At 40.7% G+C, this 25,994-nt stretch overlaps 1 long non-coding RNA gene across 1 annotated transcript in view; it reads left to right on the top strand.

The window, feature by feature from the left end:
• The first annotated feature begins 10,590 nt into the window (after positions 1–10,590).
• LOC146310850 (uncharacterized) overlaps positions 10,591–25,994 on the top strand; it is a 72,429-nt gene continuing 57,025 nt past the window's right edge. The window contains exon 1 of the long non-coding RNA XR_014772317.1: positions 10,591–10,812. This is a non-coding gene — a long non-coding RNA (uncharacterized LOC146310850). The remainder of the gene's footprint in view (positions 10,813–25,994) is intronic.

Consider the following 25,994-nt stretch of genomic DNA (forward strand, 5'->3'; position numbering starts at 1 on the left):
TGATTATCTAAAATGGGACCGCAGGGCCTCGATGGAAGGGAATACCGGATTCCACAGGCGTCCGCGTCCCACTGGTGGATTATGTTTTTTTTTCTTCCTCCTTTCCCCTCATCTTAACTCGCATGATATCATTACACAAGCCTTGGATACCAACTGTCAGAAAATGCAGACTGGAATGCATCACTTGTCACCGTGAAAATATATAATTATGCTCATCTAACAAGTTTTCAAGGCCAAATGGAGGTAATATCTCTTGTGTGAAACAATAATCTCGCAATGCATCAGTGTAATTGAAAAAAAAATCGCTACATTTGCTTATTTGTCACCTTGCAGGAAATGTGCTGTGTTGACAGCTGAAGAAGAAAAAACTCGCTGAAAAGATGCCAGTAATTAGCTTCGTGTGGGTGGACTAGTGTAGATGATGCACATGGGTGTGCGTGGTTTATTTGTCCCTCTCGTTTGTATTACAGCTTATTGTCTTACCTGCCTGTATTGTTTGTTTGCTGAATGGTGTCATCATCGCATGTACCTTGACACCCAGGCCTATTGTTGCCACCCTCAAATCACATGAAAGCTAGACTAATTGAACATGTGTTGATGGAAATGCGGTGCTTTGGCTCTCCCCTTTGGCAACCTGGAGCTGACGGCTTCATTGTCACAAGTGGAGGTTGCTGCAGATGCTTTTAACACACAGTGAGCACTGGCGGACTCAGGGGAGGTGAGGGGAGGGGGATTGCGCCCCCTTGGTTCCCCCATGCTTGAGAAAATGCAGAAAAACGGTTTCTATGGTAGATAAAACAAGAAAAATGCCCTTTAGAGTGGCCTAATGTCCAAGGTAATGAGGTAAAATGCCCCCTAGAGTGCCCTTCCATCGGATCAAACTTGATAAAGTGACCTCTAGAGTACAATTCAAGTGGATAAAATGTGCTAAAAGTGCCTCCTAGGGTGCCCTCCTGGTGGGTAAAATGTGATAAAGTGCCCTCTAGAGTGACTTTACAGTGGACAAAATGTGAAACTGTCCTTTCAAGTACCCTTTCAGTAGATAATATGTGATAAAGTGCCCTCTACATTGCAATTCCAGTGGATAAAACATGAAAAGTGCCCTCTAGAGTACCCTTCCAGTAGCTAAAATGTGATAAAGTGCTTTCTTGATTGAGTTTCCCATAGATAAATCATAATAAAGTGCATCACGACTTTTGAAGTCCGCCACTGACATTGAGAGAGATATCTAGAGACATGGACGGACAGGGACCTCTCCAGAATGAGACATTAGAGCTCAGACAGACAGACATATACTGTAAGAGAAAGAACTGAAAGGATTACAGCTACCTGTCACATGTACTGTATGTGTGCAATCAGGACGATGGTGCTAAATACTGGCAATCAGGGCAAATTCATCAGAGCCTTCTTTTCCTGCCAAGGAAGGCAGCATACTGTAATTATGTAGGCATCAGCCTCTGCGACAGCCACCCGCGCTAGCTGTAATTTCGCCCAATTTACGTTCGAAGGCTTCAAAGGGCCTATAATTTGAATCCCTTCAGCTTTATGGTAATGTGTTAGCATTGACTGTTGCACCTTTTGTACTTGCCATAAAATGAGCACATGTGTTGAAAGATTTGCTGGAGGGATTTTTTTGTGAGGAGGAGACAGCCATGTTGACTTAAGGGAAGTGGCTGCAGTGATAGAGAGGTAAAAGGCTCTTTCACACCTGTTGTTCTGTTCAATCTGGTCCTGACTAAAAAGAGAAAAAAGATGCACTGCTGCCTTTTAGTTCTGGTCAGGTCCATGTTCACATTGGCTTTTTAAACGAATCAGGAGCTGTAAACAGACAGAAATTGGACAAAAAAGGGCTATTTTCTTTTATACAGTATTCTAGGAGAATAGTCATACTGAGTGGTTGCTATAATCATTTAAATTTCCCTCTTTTATTGAGGAACAGCTAAAATACACACATTAGGGTACAAGCTCAACACACCTCATGTTCACCTTGTTGTTACCTCAGAAATGAAAAAAAAAACAAAACACAAAAGTATTGGAAATGACATTCGTCGTCAGTTAGTTACTCAAGATAATTCTCTGTCCACATGTTGCAGTGAATTTAACGGCTGCACAGACCACTGCCACCCACAACACTTTAAACGCTTTCCCCAAGAGGAACATTATTACAACCTCCGCCAGCGTCGCCACGTTTGTTGTTGTCAGAAACTTTTGACTCTGAGAGGTGCCCTCTTGTGGATGTAGAGGACACATGGAAGTATGTGGGCAGCCGCGGTCACATAAAGGACATAAAGGGGGCATAAATGAGCCTTATCACCATGCAGACAGAAGCACGCTTCTACTCATGGACAAGAGGCCTGTGCTTGTGACAGCGTGGGACATAAACATTAATGGTGTCCCGCTCAGCTGAGCTGTAACCTCTCATCCATGAGTAGCACTGTGATATGATTAGTTAGTGTAGTTCAGTAGAAAGAAAAAAAGTACCTTCATTAAATTCCTCACAACAAGGTCTTTGAATTATTTGGTTGATGGATAAAAATATGTATTTTTGATTTGGGAGTAAACAGGCCCTTCAAGGCTGTATTCAGACACAATCAGGCACCATGGTGATTAGCCATTGTGTGGTGATCTGGGGAGGAGGCAGAGATGTTAATCTGCACTTATAGCCTAGCCATAACAGTGAAACAATCATGAAAATATTATAATAATATTATTTCTCTGATTCACTGCCGTCTCTTCCTTGCATGACCACAGAGGTGTCCTTTCTCTCTCTCTCTGTCTCAAACAAATGGACACAAACCAAAGGAAGGTTCTCTGTGTTTTGCAACACAAGCCAGACCCAGACACTGAAGCTGGGCACACAAAATAAACCAAGCAAGGACACAACTTTGAGATTACCACTGTTTGATCTGTGAACTCCGCCTGAATAGTGCCAGGTTTCAGAGATATTTCAGGCCGACAGTGGAGAAGCCTGATCGATGGTTTGCGTGATAGGCCACTGCAGCGTGACATCCTGTTGCATTTCTCCAGTAACTGACTCTGTTTCAACTTTTCCTCCTATCCAACCCTCATTCAAAATGAATTAGATGACTGGTGTTTTTTGTCTGAATGTGGCCTTACAGTTGATGAACAGCAGATATCACAAACTAGAAGTTTAGCTTTTGAATGTAAGTTAAAGTCACATGTGGTCTCACACAGTCCCCTAGTTGGGTCTGTTTGGAAGTAGACAATCCTTGTCAGGCGGTCTTGGTCTGGATATTGAGTCTGCATGTTTCCAAATGGAAGTTCATTTCGCCCTAACCAAAAAGGTTATGTGTGACAGCAGAGACAGGTGCAGGCAGGTTGTGGACACACATAAATACATGAATGATGACATGAGTCCTATGTAACCTCTGCCCTGTGCGCTCAATTTTCTGACCATATGGTCAATTACAGCATGTTAAAAGCAATGGCAGTACCAGAAAACTATTGGTTGAGGTCTTGAAAGGTCGCAGGTCAATCGAGACCAGTTAGTGTCTCTAAAAGCTCTTTGAATTCCACACGGTGTGTTGTGGGAGAAAAAAACAAGCTGCCAGGGTCAAAGTTTGCTGCGCTGTCTGGCCAGGATTAATAACAAGGCTGCTATGCCTTCTCTCATACTCTCTGCTCTTTCTCTCGTCCTTCGTCTCGCCCCCCCCTCCTGCTCTGTCTCTTCCCCGTCTCTGAGGGCTTCTTAATGACTAACCTGTCAGGATTAGCATCTCTCCCTATTTCACACTGTGGTATCCAGCTTCCTCCTCATCCTCTAATGAACGGCGCTGGCTCCAAGGACAGAGCAGACGGGGTGAAGACAGATGAAAAACTCAAAAGCGCACATCACCGCCCGAGCTTCACATTTCAGGAGTCCACACCACCCGCGTCGAGCCAAGCCGGCTCTTTTCCTCTCTTCTCGCCACCTTTTAACGTCCTCTGTCGTTCCCGGCTTCCGATGGTTAGGACAACTTAATTAATCACAGTACAGCTCTAATGAATTGACCAGCCGGGGTGTATTGATCCCTGGGGTATCAACGGCTCGCCTTTGTGAAGTCTAATACCCTCTTCTGAGCTCAGAGATCAAACATCTTGTGAAAAAAGTGGGAAGGAATATCACGCTGAAGTCTTTTTTTTTTTTTTTTTTGAAGAGCGGGAGGAGGTCAGCTCAAAAGACATTGGCTGAAGCCACTTCAGCAAATATGTGCATTAGACAGAAAGAAAATCCTCATCTTCATCCCCCCGCGCACTCCCCTTCTCTCCTGCTCTTGCCTCAGCTTGTGTTACATGTGTCACATTTATAGAAATAACACTCCTTTCATCAAGGGAATTAGTGTTATATTTCAGGTTGTCTTAAATCAGAAGAGGAGCTTACAGCTTATTAAAGTGTCGTCACGGCACCACCACTGAGGATGCTGGGGGATTTGGCAGCCTTCTTCGAGACTGGATCGCTCAGATCTTTTTCTGGGCCGAGGTTAGATTAGGCATTGATCTGAAAGGCTAATTTGATGCCACATTACAGCTGTGAAATTACAGCACTGTATGCCTCCCATTTAGGAATATGAGCCGGACAACTCCCTCTCCACTTCTCAGAAATCAGTTATGTAAATTCAGTGCTGAGTAGCAGCGAAAGCTTGGCCATCTACAATTATAGCCCCAAAATGGAGGAGCGGGCAAAGAATTCAATTATTAGTTGTCAAATTTTAATATAAAACATGTTCCACACCTTAATCCATACTGTATATCATGCTATTTTTACTCTATTGGGTCACATTAAAAGTCTTGCAGGTAATAGCTTCCAATGTATAACACTCCAAACACAAACAATGTGTTAATCAGTGCAGTCAGTAGGTTTGGTCAGGCTATAATTACCTGCTGCTACAGTAACAGTCAGGTGTTGCCCCCTTCACCTGTTGATTAATGTTCCTTTACCGAGTCCCTGCTCACTGGGAAATTTAAGCCAAATAACACAACCTACAAACTTTTCACTTTGCTGATGAGGAATTCATTGAGCTGATTGGCCGTCCACATTCTCCACAAACAAACATGAATGACTGAGTGTTGAATTAGAGGTAAGCAGTGTACGATATGGTCTGTAATTATCATCAAGCAAGCAAACGGACAAAGGAGCAGAAATCCAGTATGAAACGCTCCCTTTTGCTTCAAATGCCTCAAATTAAGCCCTTTTGTCAGTGGACAAAAACCCACTGACACCCACTAACATCTGTCATTCATTCCTGGGTCAAATGACTCTGCAGTAGCCACAGGTGTCTATCAGTAATGATAGACACATGACATCTGGGTGGACAAGGTATTTCCACTCCTTTTCGGCAGAGGCAATGAAGGCTTGTTGCCTCTTTTGGTAACTTTTGTGACTCTCTGCTCCTTTTCCATCCATACTCATGAACTGCTTGACATGGCCGATGTGTCAGCCCAGCACGGCAGCGTTTATACTGGTCTGAAGGTGTGTATTTAACTGATGATTTGTTCATCTTTGGTCGAGCATCTAAAAGGTGGAAAAACATTTTATTTCCTATTGGGTTTTCATTAGCAGTAATTTAACACAACTCTATCTATCTAGCAGAAAGTCAACATGAAACAGTAAAATAAAGCAGGAGGCAAATTAAACTACAGTGATTCAGTTAGAAGCTACAAAAGTGATGAGGGCTGAACACACACTATTAGTTTGATTCAGTTATACCATTTTACTTGAAAAGGTGAAGTCTGTCCCACATATGAAAAGGAGGGTAGATAAATTTTGGTGTCTTAACCCACCAAAATAGAATTTTTCAACTTCAAAAAGTTCTTTATCTTCAAGGTGCAGATATACAATACAGATGAGAAGCAAAGAAAGAACAGCATTGTTGAGTGTGTGGCTTTAATACTTTGTTTTTCTACATGGGCACGCTTCTTTAACCTCACTCCTTCCAGCTGGTGTACCCACAGATAGTTTTTCATTGCGATGTCAATCAGCTTGTTTGTAATGACTTAATATCGTTGTTTTCCGTTTCTGTTTTAATCAGCGCTTTTTAAAAATACCAATGTATTGAGGTCCTGGGGGACACCAGTCAAAAGCAGCCTGTTCCGCCTATGCAGTTAGAGTAGATGAAACTATTTATTGAGTTCATGTTTTACATGGGTCCTAATTTAAAATATCACACACTATTAGAGGGGAAGGGGCATTAATTTTTCATTCATTTTGAAGGAGACAGACTGAGATGCAGCAAACAGATTTCTTCATGTGCTTTGTCTATTTTCATTTTACACAGTATGCAAATTAAAATGAAACTGAAACAATCATCTTTTTTTCAGATGACACTGATTACAGAACTAATAACCTTTTGAGAGCATTTTACTGTAATGGCTGTTGTATGTAGTTTATTCTTGGGGTCCTCGGGGACCCCAGTTGGGTAGTCCTTGCATTTAAAATATGTCAGTAAGGGGGTTAATGCTAATTATTTTGGTCTTTGGTCTCTGTGCAGTAGTTTCTGTGGAGCTCTTTCATCTTTTTCTTAATGATTATTGTCAACCAGCAAAGTTTTTTATGTCCATGTGTGCCTTTTGATGATTGCATTCGTTCTTCGTCACCATTTTCCAATATGGTGCACATTATAAAGGGCAATTAAATAGAAACTAATGTCTTCATTACCTAATAGATGAACCATTAAGCTAGTAGTAAGCATTAGAGGCTGCCCACCCAAGAAAAGCCACATCATCACCATGCATTGTGACTCATTCCAAGAATTTAATTTGTGAAAGGTAAGGTAACAGAAAGTCTAGCAGACAAACAGTTTGTAAAAAAAAGGGTGGGAAGCTCACCTGCACCTGCAAAGACGCAATGTTTAAAAGCATGATTTTAAGGGTGAAATCGTAAAACCGTGAAATATTAATTTTTTGGCATCATCATAGTATTAAGTATTTGTTGCATTTTGATAAATAATTGTCAAAAATATGTCAGTTGCCACATTCCTCATGTTTGGTGAGGAACTAAAACTTGTACTTGATGTAGATGTGATTTAAAATAGTTTTTAGTCCATTTAATGCAATATTAACATGGTTATTATAGATTCCAGTTGACTGCATGTCTCCACCACGGGGATAGGAATGTGTTCCAGTCTAGCAAGGTATATGACTGTATTTATTTTTATATTGCATGTATTTTGTAAAAAGTTTTCTGTGGTATGTTAATGTGCTTCTGTTTCTTTTAGTCTTTAAGCAAAGACACTATTAGAGGAGCCAACCGCTGTTTTTCTTAGACTTTTTAAATTTAGTGTGCCTTTAACTAACACACGGAAAGAGCCATTTTCTGTTTTATTTTTCTTGTGGGGATTTCTGCTGTGTTAAAGGGGGGGCTTCTTGTCCTTCTTCTTGTTAAAATGTAAATCTGTTAGTGTTTACTGTAATAAATCATAAAATGACCATAATATGTCATTAGGTCATAGTCAATTAAGGAAACATGCTAAGTTGAAATACTCCGAAAACAACAAAGGCAACTTTGAGCAATATGTTAACTGAGTCTGACAAGTAGTAAGATGGGAAATCCCTTAACTCAAACTCCAGAATGTATTTGTATTTGGTGTGTGATTGTTACATATTGCTCCTTTAATTAGACGTTGTTCTAACTATACAGTTTGCCCCTTCCCTCCTTTACTATGACCTTCATTCAGGCCTCCTATTGCTGCTATCATTTATTTCATGCATTGCAAATAAAATCTATATATTTTGCAGTACAGCAGCCCAGTTCATTCTGGGTCTTGTGCATTGAGTATAACCACTGAAAACCACAAATAGAACAGTTTTGTATTATAGGTGTGTAAGTGTACATGTTGCCCTCTGTCTGTTCCCTGTATTTTGTGTCTTTGTCTGGACGCGAGGCTTCTGAGGCATTATTTCACTGCACGGCCGTGTTCAGTGTGACTGAGTGAGTGAGTGCCTGGCTGGAGATGCCAGCAGATTTAAGCGGAGAGGACACTCTGCGTCTCTGATCCACACACCACAGAGCACCCGCACAATGGAGTTAGTCAGTGAAGTCTATCTGCCATAAACTAAATCCCTCTCACTCCCTGCAACTCCCTCCATCCCCTCTCAACTGCCCTGTCCCCCTTCTTTCACACACACACACTCTCTGTCACACACACACACGAGAGATCTGCACACACGCACACAATGAAATGCTCTTTAACTTTGCTGAATGCCCAAGCGTAACAACCACCCCCTCCCTGTTCCCCCTCTTCCCCTCTTCCTATCCCTCTCTCATGCTCTCATGCTGATGCATTGGGTAGGATTATGCGCCAAGGCTGTGCGCCGTGCAGTCCCCCTGCCGCGCCGGGCCGTGCGCCGCCGGGCCGTGCCTGCATGGCTGACTGTATTAAACATAAGCAGCTTTACTTGATAGGGCTCTATCCAGCTTTAATTACCACAAACTCACAAAGTCTGTGGACAGCACTCCTCGCTCCCGCCACTCTGCAGAACAAACATGGCAAAAGTCACTCATCTGTAATTCTGCAAACAGAGGAAGAAGAGGAGAGGGAGACATGATGGTGATGTGACAATAACAGAACATATGCAATTCACATTTACCATTACTGCAATCATTAACTGTAATACTATGATGATGATGATGATGATGACACAATTCATTATCACAGTCATTTGAACAGTGGTGCTGCCTGAAGGTAACGCTGGCCTCGATTTGTTCATTTGTGCATCTGCAATGTAAATACTGGATCTCATAATGTGTGCACAGCATGTTAGATTAGCAGCACACTCTGTAATATACAGCAGAACTGAGTAACTCTTTGCAGCCAAATTGAATTTGTTTCAGTGGACTGAAAGTTGGAATTTTGACGACATAGGACAAAAAAAAGAGTGTAAGGATAATTTGACAACATTTCACGGTGAGTTTTCTACAACTGAGTGACAGCCAAGTCTGGATCTACCAACAGGGCGTCCCGAGTGCTGAGCAGGAACGACACATTTCCGTTTGTGCATGTGGAAATAGTAATGCAGCATTACAGAACAGAGGCCCTGCACACTCACGCAAGTGTTTTTAATTATTCTGCTTGATTAGGCCTTTGCTCAGGTTGCAGTGGCCCCTTTGTTAAACCCCGCCCCCTAAAATCAAACTTTATAATCTGGCACTGCACATAAATTTTGCACTTCTCATGTGGATGTCCAGTCAGTGTTGGTTAATAAATTCCTCAGTGTGTGCTATATAGACCTTATTCACAGCAGCCATTTTGACATGAAAAAGTAAACACAGGTGTTACTAATGATATTTATCTATTGATATTTATTTTTGATTTTTGTGGACTGAAACACTTAACTCAACCTTCAATCAGCATGAGGGTGAGTAGTTAATGAATTGATGATGAATTTTCATTTTTTTGGTGAACTATCCCTTTAAGCTTCCATTCCATTCAGGTCAAACAGTCAGGGTGATGCTATTGTGCATATTGGTTCACTGGAAGGCACTGCTGCACTAAATTTGACAGGACCTCAATTAGTGTCATTTATTTATCATATTATTTTATATCAGTATGGCTGCTTTGAAGAAGATCTTTTGACTGCGGAAACTCTAATGCTGAAAAATCTGATGTTCTTCCTGTGATGTCACAGTGATGTCATTGGCGTTCAGGAAGAACTACAGGTTACTTTAGCTTGGATTTCTAGTATCTAGTATCTAGTCAGCAACCTTTACTATCAAAAGAGACATTTTGGGCAAAATAATCTGACTGGTGCCACAACTATTACATTTTTATTTCCTTATTTGGTATCATGACTAACTGAGGGAGACTCAAAAAGTGGTGCCTTGCTGTAAACTATGGGTGGTGATACATGGCAACATTGGCGTGGGTGTCAGAAGCTCAAACGCAACATGTAGGCACTGCCTGCAGGGCTCCATGAGCAGGTGAATTCAGGGGCACATTCAATCTGGAAACAGTTTCTGGGTCGAGCTTGTTTCCTCAAAATAGTGTGCAAAGGTATTCGACAGGCTTTGACATTTTCTGGTTTGGTTTTGTTACCCAATCAGAAGTGACACATATACACATACATAAATAAATACTGCCATATTTTACGCTTACATAAAAAATACATATATGTTTAAATAAACATTTTGTAACATTTTGTTAGGGCCGAATATAGCAGCAGTGAGGAATTTATTGCTTCATTTGACTACATTTACCATCAACACTAACTAACATGAAAAGTGCTGAATGTTGGAATTTTTAGTCCTTGATTTCAGACAAAAGTAAGTGAACAGAAATATGAGATTATTTTAAAAAAAATTACACAAAATGGTCCTTTATTGTTTGTATTTTTAAACAATATGTTTCACTTGTTCATGAAATAAGACTTTGTAGAGAGAGTGTAGTCTGTACCCGCCCACATGGTCCTGAAAGGAGCTCTAATCAGGCAAAGTGAACGCACCTGTGTGTTTGTGCCATGTGTCTGAAGGGCCTTTAAGAAAAGCAAACCGTTGTGATTGGCCTGTTGAATGTTATGGGCTGGGCTACCAAGAGTCTGAGGTGTGGAAATTTGTGGAACAATGAATTGTGGAACATGTCCACTGAGCAGAGCTGGCAAAAGAAAACATAAAAAAAATCTAATGATACAAGAGGAGTTGCATTGCTGCACCAGTGAACTAAAAGCTTAAGTTAAAAAGGAAGAGGAGTTATGATGCTGCCCACAGTAAATGTGAACTAAATTACCTGCAGTAAAGTCAACCAGAAAACTCAAAGTAGCAGCAGTAAAGCTGACCAGGAAGCTGGATTTGAGGACATGAGAAGCCAGAAGCTGCTTAAGGTAAGGATCAACTGTCTGTTTACTGTGTGTTTGTGGGTCTGTGTCAATAATTTATGGTTAAGATTAAATGTTTCATATATATCAGCTGAGATGCATGGATGTGCTTTTGTTTGCACTGGCATGTTTGTCTCAGTTTCTGTCCTTTATGGGTCATTTTAACAGTGAAGTCTACAGTAGCTTCACATGATATTAACTTTGAAGTGAAATTATGTGTTTGTTGTGTGACGTTGAAGTGTCAGCAGATGTGTTTTGACGTGGTGGGCGGACCTTTGACCTTAAACAGTCAGGGGCCCCATGGAGGTCTTAATCCAGTCATGCTGACAGCCTGTCTGGCCTTATCTGAATGTCCCTGTAAACCCACTTTTCACAAAGAATTAAGGGCATTTAAGTTTCGCTTCTGACAAGAAGACCAAGTTGACCACACACTGTAATTGCTCAAAGAGGACTTTAGGATGTCACAGTGCTGTGCCATAAATTAATTATACTAAAGCGCTTAGTGAAAGTCATTATAATGGCTTACACTGAAGGAGAGAGGGTGAATGGAGGTGAGTGTGCAGCTGTGAGTACGAGGGGAAAAACTTGAGTGACCGTAAATTCATACAGTAGTTATGAGTCTCATCAAGGCAGCGTGACTGAGTTATGGCCTTCTCTGAAAATAGTGTTTGTGTCCTGGCAGTGGCCTGCGTTATCTCCCTGAATGCCTTAAGAAAGAGGACAGAGAACCAGAGACTTATTGTCTCATTTTATTGAGAAAGAATTACCCCCATTCCAAGGCAGTGGGTAGAAAGAAAACAAAAAGGGGAAGGGTTTGAAGTCTGGTGGCACGTAGCTTGTGTGTGTTTGTGTGTGTGAAGTTGTAGCCCTGCAGCCCCCTGGGAATGACCTGGCTGCCTGCTGTCAATGGAAATCATCCATCTTTCCTGTCTGCCTCTCTTTTATTCATTCTTTGGTCTCTCTTTACCTTTTTTCTTCCCCCTTTCCCCACATAATACATCTCTTCTGAATAAATACATTATTAGATTGATCGTTTTAGCCTACTTACAAGACATTCGCTAACAAAATAATTCATATAAACATGACCTATATGGCCAGTGTAGTACTCGAAATCTTTTACTACAAAGCCACGTTGTTTTAACACGAGCAGAATGTGTGTTGGCATTATCTTGCTGTGATAAACAGAGATGTTCTTGGCAAAAGAAAAAAAATCATCTGGATGGCAGCATATGTTGCTCCAAAACCTGTACGTGCCTCTCAGTGTCAACGGTACCTCCACAGATGTGACAGTTACACATGACATAGGCACTAACACACCCCCATACCATCACAGATGTTTGCTATTGCTGCTACCAATCTGGAACGTCATTTTCCCCCTTTGGCCTGCCCATGATTTCCAAACACAATTTGAAACTAGGACTCGACAGACCACAGCACACTTTTCCACTTTTGTCGGTCCATCTCAGATGAGCTTTTGCCCAGGAAAGTCGGTGGTATTTGTGGATGTTGTTGATATATGGCTTTAGCATTACATGGTAGATGCAGCAACAAACTGTATTCACTGACAAGGGTTTTCAGAAGTGTTCCAGAGCTTGTGTAATTATCGTTATGAAATCATGTTGGGTTTCGATGCAGTTTTTAATTCAGCGCCACTTGAGGAGTCAAAGGTCACAGGCTTTCAATGCTGTTTTTCAGCCTTGCCCCTTATATGCATAGATTTCTCTAGATTCTCTGGATCTTTTAATGATATTATGGATTGTAGATGGTGAAATCCCTATATTCTTTGAATTTGTTTGCTGAGAAACACTGTTAAGCAGTTGAAATATTCGCCCACACAGTTTGTAGGTTTGTATCTTGTCTTCATACTGTATTCAATTGAATATAGGTTGATTTGAAGGATTTGCAAATCGTTATTTGTGTTTTACAGGGTCCTACCTTTTTTGATAACTGATTACTGGTCCTGAAGCTCAGCAAGAGAAACTTAACGCAACTGTTTTACTGTTTTTATTGTGTGAAGCACTTTGTGTTGCATTCTGTTTGTATGAAAAGTGCTATATAACTAAAGTCTGATTGATTGATTGATTTTGGAATTGGGGTTATATTTTAAAGGCAGCTATGCCAATCCTAAAGGTGATAATACTGAATGGCACAGCAAATACCACAGCAATCAGACACATAATCCACAAGTTGCTTATCAAAGATCCATACACACAAATGGAGGAGACTGACCAGAGACAGCCTGTATAAAAGAGTCACTATGAAAATGGCTGCAATCAAAGTCCTCATCCCTTTAAGAGCCAGTGTGTCCAAGATGTAACTCCAAAACGCTTCACTTTTGAGTAACAATAAGTTAATATCACCTTCACGGCTGGGATGTTTGACCTGCTCAAGTACTTGAGAGAAGAAATCTTGTGTGCAGCTTGTGTAAAATGCACTGCCAGAGAGTTTCTGGTGTCATGTTTTGACTACTATGTTCAGAAATGCTTGTTATAAGTGGTGTGGTAGTTTTTCTGATAAAGGCCAGGCCACATGGGCATTAGAGCAAACAGATGACATTATTGGTGATAGAGGGTGTGACACCCATGATGTCGAAAGATTTTCCTATTCGTGGGTGATTAAAAGTTGTAGTTGGTGTGTATTGTGGACTGTTAAACCTGACATTCAGATTAAAAACTGAGTTTTGTGCTTAGTATTTTGCACAAAAACACTCGAGGTTGTACTTGCAGAGATCAAACCATTAACTTGTCGGTCATACGACACTCGCTGTGATTACTTGACCGCACTCTTAAGTTGTTGAATTGTTGGTGTCTTCTTCTCGTGCGCTGCTCTTAAGATGTTTTTGCTTTTCAAGGCTGTTGCCTTAATTTGGCTTCATGCAGAGGACTGCGGGGGCCACGAGAGCGTTTGTGCTGTTTGATGTAACAAGCTGACCTAATTACCCACTAACAAGTTACATCGAGGCACAGCTGAGTACAAACATCCACTCCAACATTATTGGTCCTGCTCGCTCGACTCCAGAGTCTGCTCTGTGATAGGCTGTTGCTAGGTTACCTTTAATTGCAATTAAATTCTTTTCGGTTCAGTTCAGAATTGTATTGCCTAATTAGGGGAAATGGTTTGCAAATCAAACTCGCAGTTAAAGCTTTTTCAAATAGAAAAGTAAGCAATGACCACAACAAACACCAAATATTTAATGTAATTTGTCAGTTTATTTAATGTTGTTCTAATGTGTTGTTTGCATAAGCAGAACAAAAACTATGATATAACATAGTTGCATATTTTTTACGTGTAAGGCAAGTTATATTTAGTAATAAGTTAAATTGGAGGACTTGACTTGGTTGTTCGTTTGTGGTTTCACTTGTGATGTTTTTGGACATCTCCCCAACCATGGTTTAATATTTAAATATCGATGATGCTATTTTAATTGCTTGTAAGTCAATATTTTCAAAGTTCTCTTTTATATTGCACTATGGGTAAAACATGGTTTCAATATCAGTTCAAGTGTACACTATGTTTAGATTATTTTCACCACTTTTTCTTGCTGTTGGACATCCTTTGGTGTCATTTTACCGATTTAGGCAGTAGTAGATCAGCAACTCACTCAATATTTGGCTTGTATAATAGCCATTTCTTGTCAGAAACTGCTGTCTGAAGGCAAGGTAAAGTAATTAATATATTCTAAATATAGCATACACAACTAATACTAATTTTAGGTTGGACTTTATACACGTGGGTAAAATACATTTTGCTGCTGATTGTATCCACAGCAGTACATCAAGAATTTCCTTTACAATTAAAAAAGTAAATTACCTGTAGGTAATATACTGACTCTGGATAAGTACCTCATACAACCCTATTTCAGAAATTCCAAACTGTCCCTTTAAAGTCATGGTTCAATAGTGAGGTTATAAACTAAACATTTGTCCAGTTGTTTTCACACAACTAAAAAATGCATTAAAACCATCCCATAGATTTTCTGACGAAAAACCAGAGCCTTCTGCAGGTTTGATAACTTATTTAAAAGAATAATTATCCTATTAAATTCAGTTTTCCCTGCTTCGACAACATAGTGTAAAATGGAGCCATCTTTCTGTGCTACTGTACCTCCATCCCAATGTTTTAAACACGGCCATCAATAATGAGACATGTGACTAAGGGGAGTTTCACCGGCAGAGATCCCAGGTTATAAATTACGTGTGCATGAGGAATAAATCCTCGTGACAAGTGTCAAGTATGCTGGAGTTCCTGGGTTGACCACATGTGAAGCTTTTGCCAAAAAAAACTTGTAAGAACAGGGGGAGAGGAAAAGATTTCCCATCACGTCTAAGTTATTGATGAGCCTTAGAGTGAAGCATGCCAGCTCATGCGGAGGATTCAGATGCTTTCTCTCTTTACTTCCCCCCCCATTCATTCTCAATTTTGTTCCCATCCTTCCCCCTCTATGTCATTTGCTGGTGACAGTTTTATCTTTATGGTGTCTATCAGCGTACTCTCCCAGGTCTTATACACTCCTCATTTTTACAAGAGGGTGCGATGTCTTCTGTGCCGCAATCGAACAGATGTGTTCATTTATTTCACCTCGTCATCAGGAAACTTGAAGATTAAAGAACAAACTTCCTTAAAGAAACATAATGTAGATTTGTTTGTTTGTTTTTTTGCAAATTGTTTCTTTGTGCAATCTACATATACATTGTCATAAATAGCTGTATACATTCATTTCTCACTATTACTTTACTTACAATCAAAAACGAGCAAATTGAGAACTTTGCTAACACAGTCAAAGATCTAGCAAATGCTATAACACAAGGTGTAGCAAACCAGCAAATATTACTTCCTAGTCCAACAGCCAGAAGACCAGGTCGGCATCTGTCTTGCAGCCCTTTGTTTTGCTATGCTCTAGCCAATAACTGCAAGCCAGCCCAAGATTTACTCTTGTCTCTTATCTCTTGCTCAGTCAGTCATTGTTTCTCTTTTTGGCAGTCTTTGTTCTCTTCACCTCTGCCATGATGTCTGTAGAGGCTGTTGAGCCCTGTTCCAAGTCTGTCGCCTGCTCTCCTGGCTCCAGAGCACATTCTGGTGCCGTTTCCCACCTGCATTCCATGTTGTGTCACCACCACCCTAGGAAGTCTCCTCCTCCCAGTGGTCCAAAGCTCACGTGCTACCAGTGTAAACACCAGCACTTTCCTGGTGCTCCAAGTCTGATCTGGGCAGAGTCAGCTAGCTGCACAGCTAACTCAGCTTACTGAGCTAACTGGCAGTTAGCAGCAGTGAGTGAAGCTCTGTGAAGACTGGAGGACATCAGAGGGAAAACATTTTCTCCATAAAACATGGAATAGGAACTGCAGTTAATGGCACATCTACAATTGTATTAATTCTTAGCCCCCAAGGTTGCCACTGGCTTATTACTAGTCAGTGAACCATTGAACTGAATTTGAAGCTGATATTTTAAAGTGAAATAGTCACATAATGTTGCTTTAACAGATGCAGTTTGTATGAGTCAAATACTTTTAAACAAACAAACAAACAAAAAAAACTTAAAATGTGAGAATGAGCAGATCCACTCAGCAGGAAGAGGATACATACAGACACACACATGGGGCAGGTCTCAGGGGTATGGAGCCCAGTGCAGTGGAGCTCATCCCACTTTTCTCTCTCACTCTCATCGCTCGTCTCCCTTGAGATTTCCTGACCCGTCATTCCTTCAACTCCTCTCTCCACTTCCCAGTCAGGATGCACCTTTTCTCTATTTTCCGCCTTCGTCTTTCGGAATCAATACCAAGAAATGCTTCTCTCCCATTCCACACTGTTTAAGTCTTTCTCCTTCTTTCTCTGACAGAGCCCACTGCCACCTCTACTTCCCCCCGTGGGGATTTTGTACTTGATGAACTGCCGCCTCACAACTGTTTGCATCCTGCCCTCAGACGCCTCATCCTCATCACCTTCAGAGAATAGCGAAATTCAATATGAATTGCTGTCATTATTGCAAGGACAGGCTGAGAGTGAGGGAAAGAGAGAGACGAAGAGAGATAAATAGACCAGAAAGCAAAAAAAAAAAAGGAGGTGGGAGGTGGAAATGGATAAAATCTATATTCACTCCCTCTAACGTGCCAGCGATAACCACAGAGGCCAAGCTCCTCTTTACAAAGCCGTCTAAACGAGGGCGCGACTAAAAGCCCTCAGAGCCTTTCAGCCAGGCCTCACCACAGCTTGCCTGTCAATACAATATGGCCACAGGCTCAGAAAGAATAAAAAAAAATACAACAATAAAAAGAAAGAAAAAAAAACATGCACCCTGAGGCCAAGTGAGTCTGACATACAGTTTCTGTATTCTCTTGTCTAACAGCATGCGAGGATCCAGTCTGCATCAGTCATTGATTACTCAATTACTTGAGTTTGAAACAGAAGAAATACAGGAGCGTTTAGAGGGCAGTTTATTCCTGAAATTACACGCAGACAGAAGGGAAACTGGTTGAGTGAGACAATGAAATGATGGAGGGACAGGCAATATAAAGGGTCATGCATGAATTAGTGCAGACTGTGAGAAAACGTGTAGTGTAAAGTAAAACCATGCATGGAAAATAGTGCTTCATCGCCTCGTCATCAAAGAGATGATGTCCTGAATGTTCCTCATAAATGAAGATATTTCTTGGACAAGCTGTTTGTAAGACAGGGAATGGAAAAAAAAATCCTGTCTCTGTGTAGCTTTTCAGTATTAAAATAACTGCTAGCAGAGCTTAAGTTTGACATGTTATAAAAATGCCTCTACAGCAGATATTATGCATTATGCTTCAGTATTGTATTTCTTTTTATTTTAAGTCATTAATAATGTATCAGGGGAAAGGCTTTCCAACACTGTCCAGCTACTATATGTACTTGAAAAATGTTAGTGGGAGAATTATGACTTTATGAAAAATGTCTTTTCTTTGCACTTTATTTGTTTGGAGGTGAATCAGCTCTCAGAACAGCTTGACAATGAGACAAGAGTGCTTCAGGGGCCTGTGATCTCAATAAAAACAGACTAAGTATGCCAATGACAAGTGCTATGAGCTATGATCACAAACTGGCACCAGTATTGTAATAAGCATATTACATCATGCATAGTAAAACTGTCATGTAGCGTCAGCCACCTTTTAAATAAAATACTCAAAATCATTTAGTCAATATTTTATCAAGATATCACTATTTACAGCACTTCCCTGCTGTGCAGAAGAACCATCATTACACCAATTTTGTTTTTTCATACTGAACCAAACAACGTCAGCATAACAGCATAACGCTGTTTGATAGCATACTGATGTTCTGGAAGCAAAAGAGGTATCTTACCTGACTCCCTTACATAAACAGCAGAAAAGGGGGTATAAAATAAATTGGCTTCCCACCCCTGCAGCTACCAGGACTGCTCTTTTTTTTTTTTTTTTGGAAGGTATTTACATTTTGAAAAAGGCAACAAGTTAATCACAACATCAGCTTTCACGCGGCAGCACAGCAGTCTGGGTGGGAGTCGGGAAACAGGTGCCATTTTAAAGTAGGTGGCCTCAGCATCAGAGCCAATCATCAGCCGACACCCATGCTGGAGAAAAAACATAAGTGAGAATACAGCCCCATCCTCCAGCAAGGTAAAGAGGTAAACCAAGAACTAACATACTGCCATAGAATACAACTAATCATGACCCGGGTCATAACACAAGCACAATGGCCTTTACTGTCCCTGCTATACTGCGGTGATCTTGTCCTCTGTTTGGAGGGTAAGGAGCTCCCAGACCATGTTGTCTCCCCAACTTACAGGCAATTTTCTTTCCTTTTTTTCTTCTTTGAGTCAGCACCTACCTGCTCCTAGCTACTTTTTAAAGTCCCATTGTGGCTGATTGCAAACATTACACGTCATCAAAAGTCACACCCCTGTCCCGTCCTGCTGGCAGATGAAGGGTAAAGCATGGTCGGACCCGACTGGCCTCGGCAGGTTGAGTAGATTAGGGCTGAGTCAGACTAGGGCTCATTTAACTTCTCTCACACAATTGTGGTTATGTGCAAAGCCCACTGTATGAAATACTGTCCTATTGATTACTATTGACGATATTATAAATATCATGCACACACAATTTATTCAAGTGCATTACACGTGACAGTAACTGACCATGCAGAGCATCAGGAAGGGAGAAGTTGGCAAACTTCTTAAGTCTGTAATGTCTCAGGAAAATCTAGATTTTGGAAGAGGTTTCATTTGATTACCATTACAAACAATGAGGATCATGTACAGTGCAGAGAAAGGAAGATGTAAATCTTTGTTTTAGGCTATTTGCTGCTGGATCACGTAGCTTGGCCATATTCTCTATTGAATGCTTATGCTATTATTGACCGTCTGTATTAATATTTGTGAGCATGGTTGTCTGTGACATTTGTAGTTAAATTTGCCTTGTAGTAGCGTGTCAGAGAGAGTTTTAAGTGATATTGCTGTCGGTCTTTGTCAGGCTGGTGCTGGGGTAGCGCTGGAATTTTTGGCCTGTGCAGGGTTCTACAGACAGACATCAATTTCGGCTCTGTTACAACCTCTGGTGCCTTCTTGCCTTGAACAAGCTGTGTAAAAGAGGCTAAAGACACTGTAAAGTTGCACGATGATGATGATGATGTGTGGGATGTGTTTTTGTGTCAGGATAGCACAGCCTCCGCTGCAGAGATTTGGATAAATCTGTCTCTTGCACATCCCTCAAATTTATAGATATGAAATACTAAATGACTGCAGTGCCCCTTTAAGCTGACCTGACCTTTTGCATCTCGTCACTGTGAGACGTCTACAGCTAAATGGCAGATATATTGTGGAAAGTGTGTTGAAGACGACTACATTGCACATCAACTTTTAAAAAATCCAGGCAATGAAACATTTAACTAAGTGTCACACAATGGTTGATTTTGATTTATAGAAACACAAAGAAATAGTGTTCTAACTCTGTGTTGAACAGAGTTTACTCACATCTTACACTTCGACATTCTTTGCTTTATTTTGACAAGCATTTCCAACCATAGTAAATAAGCCAGTTCAGCTGTTCTTCAATATTACACAACACAGATACATATGCATTTATTATTAATTCAAATCCATTATAGTTACCAGAATTTCATGAATATTTATCAAAAAAAAAGACCACCAACATACCAGTGCAGCCCCCCAAAATGAAGCACATAATGTAAAAAGACGACAGGTTGCAGGTGCCTTGAGTTATGGCTCTCTCGCAAAAAGCTCTGATTAAATTGTCAGACCAGGAGCATTTTCTTGTTCCCTTGTTTACTTAATAATCCAACAAAACAAATTCATGTTTTTTTTTTGCAGCAGCACTTGAGATGCACATGGACATTAATTTATTCAGTGTTTTGATGACCTGCATTTTGAAATATGTAAATGTGTGGAGTTGTTAATATTATTAATGATCATATCGACTGAGTGAAATGCAATCATAGATGCTTGAAGGCTCATACGTCCCACACACATATAAAAATGAGCCAAGTGTGATCAACAGGGAGCCGAGCTGATCAATAACAAGTAAATGATGAACTCCAGACCTGCCTTAGCTGCAGGATTACTGTATATTTACTATTGCCATTACACTGTGAGTATCTTGTTCAAGCCCCACTGGCGATATGGTGCAGATGGCTGCTGTGGTATACCTTTAAAAACAATATTGTGACAGGGCAGCTGCAGTATGGGTCAGTGGTTCTGTGAGGCTGTTTCGATCTACAACAGATGGGCCCTGCAGCAGCGCTGGAAATCCCCTGGTATCCCCACAAAAAACAACGCTGAACTATCTGCCTCCATTTTACATCCAGGAACTGTGTTTATTTGAATAACTCCTCCAAACCCATTATCTAATGACATGACTCAATGAGTCACTATCCCCCAGATACTGCTGAGGGAGAAACATTGGGTTTTTGGCAGAGAGCGACTCAGATGCAGTGGAAAAGGGAGAGTTTCAAATGAATTTCAGAGGAACAGAATATTGGAATGATTACAGCACATCGAATCTGCATATCTACAGGGAATATATGTGACTCTAAGAGAATTACCTTGACACACTTAGTAACTGCCAAGGCTTTTCTCAGCAGTACTTACTTCTCTGCAGGAGTATTCTCAGATTTTCACCACAAACTTTTGCTGATCTACCGCTTATAAACACAAACGCTTCACGCTCGACAGACCCTGACCACATCCGGTTGGAATTTACCTTGAACGCACCAGAGAAAGGGAAACTGTGTACAACATGAGCCTCTGGGGACCCATGAACAAGCAGATGTGTCTGAGTGAAGGCCTAATGAGAAAACAAGATTTAAACAGTGGACAAACTATGACTAAGATTTGTTTTCTGCACTGTTAGAAATAAGGGTTCCTCCTGAAGGGCTGTGGATCCTTTTTTGAAAAAGGATTCATCAAGTTTTTTTTTAAAGTTTTTTTTATTTTGTGAGATTACGGTTTCCATCAAGATTTTCTTTCCCTCCAAGGATTGTTGAAAATCTTGAAAAATCCAGGGTTCTCTATAGCATAATATAAAATGTTTCTCTCACTGGGTGTGTTCTAGATAAACACTTGGAATATTAAAGGGCTCTTGGTCAAACCTTCTGGGTGGGTTCTAGATGAAACCCACATAATATAAAAGGGTTCTTGGTAAAAAAAAAAATTAAAAAAATAAAATAAAAACCCTCTGGTAGGCTTTTTCTACAGACAAGGAACCGGTTCCAGTTTGCGCACCTAAAGAGCACCAAAAATAAATTGGTTTGTTCCCAGCTGGAACCAAAATATGGCAGGTTTTCCCTTGGGAACCAAAGTGGGTGTGCTATATTTTTCGGGCTATTGTGTACTGTAGGCTGGTTGGCAAGATGGCACCAAGGTCCCAAGAATTTTGAACAGAACCAGTTCAAGAATCAGATGAAAGGGTTCTAGATGAAACCCTTAGGAATATTATAAAAGGGCTCTTAGTGACCTTGGAAGGTGGAAATGTTGTGGATAGAATCCCTGAGAGGGTTCTTGGTGGAACAATTACACCATAGAAGGGTTCTCTGTAGAACCTCTCATAGGGTTGTACCTATAATCACAGATGATTATAGGTACAACCCTTCATGCTGGGTTCTAGGTAGAATATTTATAAAAGGTTCTATAAGACCCCTTTCAGAGAGATCTACCTATAACCCAATATAAAAAGTTCTACCAAGAACCAAAAAGAGTTCTCCTATGGCATAGAAGTAGAAGAACCCTTCATGGTTGTAGTTAACAGCTTTATTACTGTTTGTGTTTGCGGGAGAGAAATTGCATTTTAATGGACAAAAGATAAGTGTTCCTGTCTTATGTTTAGGAGAATAAAACTACTTGGTGAAGATGCTGGTAAGATCGGCGTCATGGTTAAGGTCAAGGAAAGATTGTCTTCATGACTACAATAAATGAACGTTTGCGTTTCGTAGGAGAGAAGACACAAAAACACAATCTGTAGTGCTGAAATCATCACCCACTCTGACCTCTCTCTACGTCTTTGCAGCTGTAAAATGTCACACCATTTCTTACCAAGTGTTTTTCTGGAGAGGACAATAATTACATGATGCATGATGGATTATTTAGAGCTGAACAAACAGTCAATGCTGTTGTTTGTCTGGTGAGAATTGTCTCGTCATCAGCGAGGAACAGCAGTCACAAGCTGAAACACTGACAAATGTTTAACAGAATATTCATGTCAAATGACCAAAGAAATCAATGAATCAGAAACACGTTTATTTGAAATATATCAGAAAAACTGCATGTTGTGAGCTGTATAATAGGGACAAATGGCGGCAGGGGTAGTGTTGCTTTCTTGGGCTATTAGGGCAAATAATAGCTTTGGAGGTAGCCTCTGAAAATTGGGACAACTTTTTGTACTATTTGGGCGATTTACCTGGATTAACATTGATGGATTACCTTCCATTGAATTGGCTCTTCCTTTGTCTCCAGTAACTGACACACACAGTAATTGATACAGATTGACAGGAATGTAACTGCACCCCGAAGCAGTTTTCAGTTTCAGTGCCTTGCTCAAGTGAACTTAGGCCAAGATGGTGGACACTGTAGATGTAATACAAGCCACCGTTCAGCACCCAGCTAACAGTTGGAATACCCCCTCCTGTCGATGCCAGGGATCAAATCCTTTTGGTTACGGGCTAATCCAGCTAAATTCAGGTCAGCAATAAAAGCTTTAAAAAAGTTTTATATCTGTTCTCGTAAAGAGAACAATAAGATTGTGTTACCCAAGATACGTGGTGAGGCTTTTGGGTTTTCCTTAACTTACAGCTTACAAATGAAACAGAAGACTGAAACTACATTTACTGAATGTTTTTTTCTTGGACTTATAATCCCGTTTCCCACACGCCCTTAAACTCTGCAATTATCTAGAACCTACCTGGAGGAGCTGTATGTATGAACACAAATGTCTGCGTTCTTTGGCACAGACTTTGCCCTGCCAATTCCCAAGTCCTAAATCTGGTTGAGCTGCATGTGTGAGTACAGGTTAGTGACCAAAGTAAGGGGGTGGGAGTGTTATAGACAGAAAAGCAGCACACCGCGAAGTGTCTTGCCTGCCAGGCAGTGATTTTTTTTTTTTTTTCCCTGGATGGCGAAGGCATGGCAGGACATGCTTAAAAGGTTGGTTTATTATTAAGTTGTGACTTACTCAGTCTATCAGACATCCCCCACACTGACCCTAGCCAATGTAGCTGATGTCGACAGATGAGTTGTAAAATATTGAACAACAGAATACTCACTTTTCTGCCCACATCCCATGACTGTTTGGTGATGTTGGGGCTGAGGCCTCTCCACCGTATTTCAGTCTGTACAACCATACCCAGTTGTCATGCAACCTCATCTCAGGCTGGGGTTATTCCCTTTTCCTTTTTTTTAAAAGGACTCCTGCTACTCCAGGCTCCAACCCTGCTACTGCTGCACAGAGCAGACACTTTCAATCTACAATCTTAGAGTCCATCTGACTAAGTTTTGATAACATGCTTATACCATGCAGGCAGTGGACAAGTAATATAACCGTTAACTATACCTCAACATTGTGTAACACCTAAAACCACAACAAGCTTAATGTATACACATACAGTACTAAGAATTTTGGTCGACTGAGTCTCCTTTGTACCACACTGGAATGAGTTGATGTTTGTAGGGAGCCAGTCGATGCTTTGGCCCACAATGTCTTTTGCCATCTGCTATACATGGAGGATCTGAATGGGCGCCGCCTGCTGTGTTCTTGCAGCTATTAGGCCCATTGATTGCTCTGCAGGGTCACATAACGACAATATGAGGCCATTTTATGGGACCAGATGCACCCTATGGTGCCAAAACTGTTCCTCCATGATGTTCTCCATATTCAGAGATGATAATGACTCTATATACACTGCTCAACAAGGGTGATTTTTATGAAAAAAAGGATTATATCAAACACCTCACATGACCCCAAAATCACTGTATAAATCCATTAGTGACACTGTTTGTCTGTGCAGTGAAAAAAGTAGATGTCACTCTCTTAAACCTTCCAAGAAATGAAGGTTTTCTTTCTTTAGTGATGATCCTGTGCTTCATTCAGGGGCTTTCATAAAACACACTTAAGGTCAGGAGAGTGTTTAAGGTGAGCTTTAATATTTATGAAATGTTATGTATTTGAACAGAGAAAGAGACAGACTCGGCTGATGGCCTCGTTGATTTTCGTAATGTGTGACATTTAAAACTACTTGATGATGCATAAAAACTGTCCCTATTTGCTTTTCTGTCACATCTTGTTGGTCATTTTGTGAAAAGAACAGCAAACGGGTGATATTTGAGGAAATCCCCCCTTTTTTTCAGTTCTGTCAGGGGCAAGATTGAAAAATCCATGTTGGGATAAAACACAAATCATCTCAAGTTCAACATGTTGTGTGAACATGGCACCTTGACCTCCAGTGAACAAAACTGATACCACAAGTCTTGAGATTAGTCATTTTCAGCAGATGAGGGGGGCAGGATATGTTTCAATCAATGAAAATCCATAGAAAAGTTTTGTTTTATCTTAAACTAGAGCATCTGCAGGTTGATTCCCAACCTGAAGTTAGCCACATTATGAAATCAATAAATTCCCCATTTGTCAGCTTCACTGCCAACTCATCTGTAACTCACTTAATTCTGATATCATTTTCATGAACTTTAGCCATTTTGTGAAAAGAAAAGCAAGTCCTCCCAAGAACAAAACTGCTACAACTCCTGACATTAGTCATTTTCAGTAGGAGTGAGGGGGAAGTAATCCGTGAAAATCCAGTAGTTTTGCTTTGAGAATTCAAGATCTGCCAGTAAACAAATGAGACATGCAGACTTTACTACAAAGTCAAACTTTCTTAATTCTAAACTTTGACAATGCATAAAAACAGCCCCTTTTTGCTTTTCAGTCACATATTGCTGGCAATTTTGTGCAAACAGATGATATCCAAGGATTTCCCCTCCCTTCTTTTCAGTTCAGTTGGGGGCAAGATTGAAAAATCCATGTCTGGATAAAACGGAGAATTCATCTCGTGTCCAACATGTTGTGTGGACATGGCACCTTGACCTCCCAAGAACAAAACTGCTACCACAAGTCCTGAGATTAGTCATTTTCAGTGGGAAAGGGGGGCAGTACATGTTTCAATCGATGAAAATGTCATCAGGGACAAACCTATTTTCCTCAGCTCTGTTGTAGATAAATATTGTCCAATCCTGCACTGTCAATCCCCCTCTGCTATCAAACAGAGACCCCACCATCCCTCCCCCGTCTCTGTGCTCCACACATGGATACACTCGCACACGCACACACACACATATCACATCAAAGATTTCATCAGGAGTGAAACACAAAAATCCTAGGAAGGGGTAGCTGTTGGTTATGGTGTTTGTGTCAGATATGGATTTGTCAAGTGCTGATGAATTACATGTTTTGAAACGATAACCCCTATCAATCTTTTCAGTCCTGCGCTTTTGGCTAACGCGACAGACCCGACGCATGCTGAAATACACAAAATCGATAACACAAAACTCACATATTCACACACGTCAGAAAGAGGGTGACAGGAATGGATACAAAGAGTGAACACGATATGGTTTATAATTCCTGCCTAACCCCATGCAGCAACCTATCTTATAATAACTGTGATCAGTGATGGTGTTTTTCGCGCTCCAA

Source organism: Lutjanus erythropterus, chromosome 18 (assembly GCF_056507025.1).
Source record: "Lutjanus erythropterus isolate fLutEry1 chromosome 18, fLutEry1.hap2, whole genome shotgun sequence".
NCBI lineage: Eukaryota > Metazoa > Chordata > Actinopteri > Lutjaniformes > Lutjanidae > Lutjanus > Lutjanus erythropterus.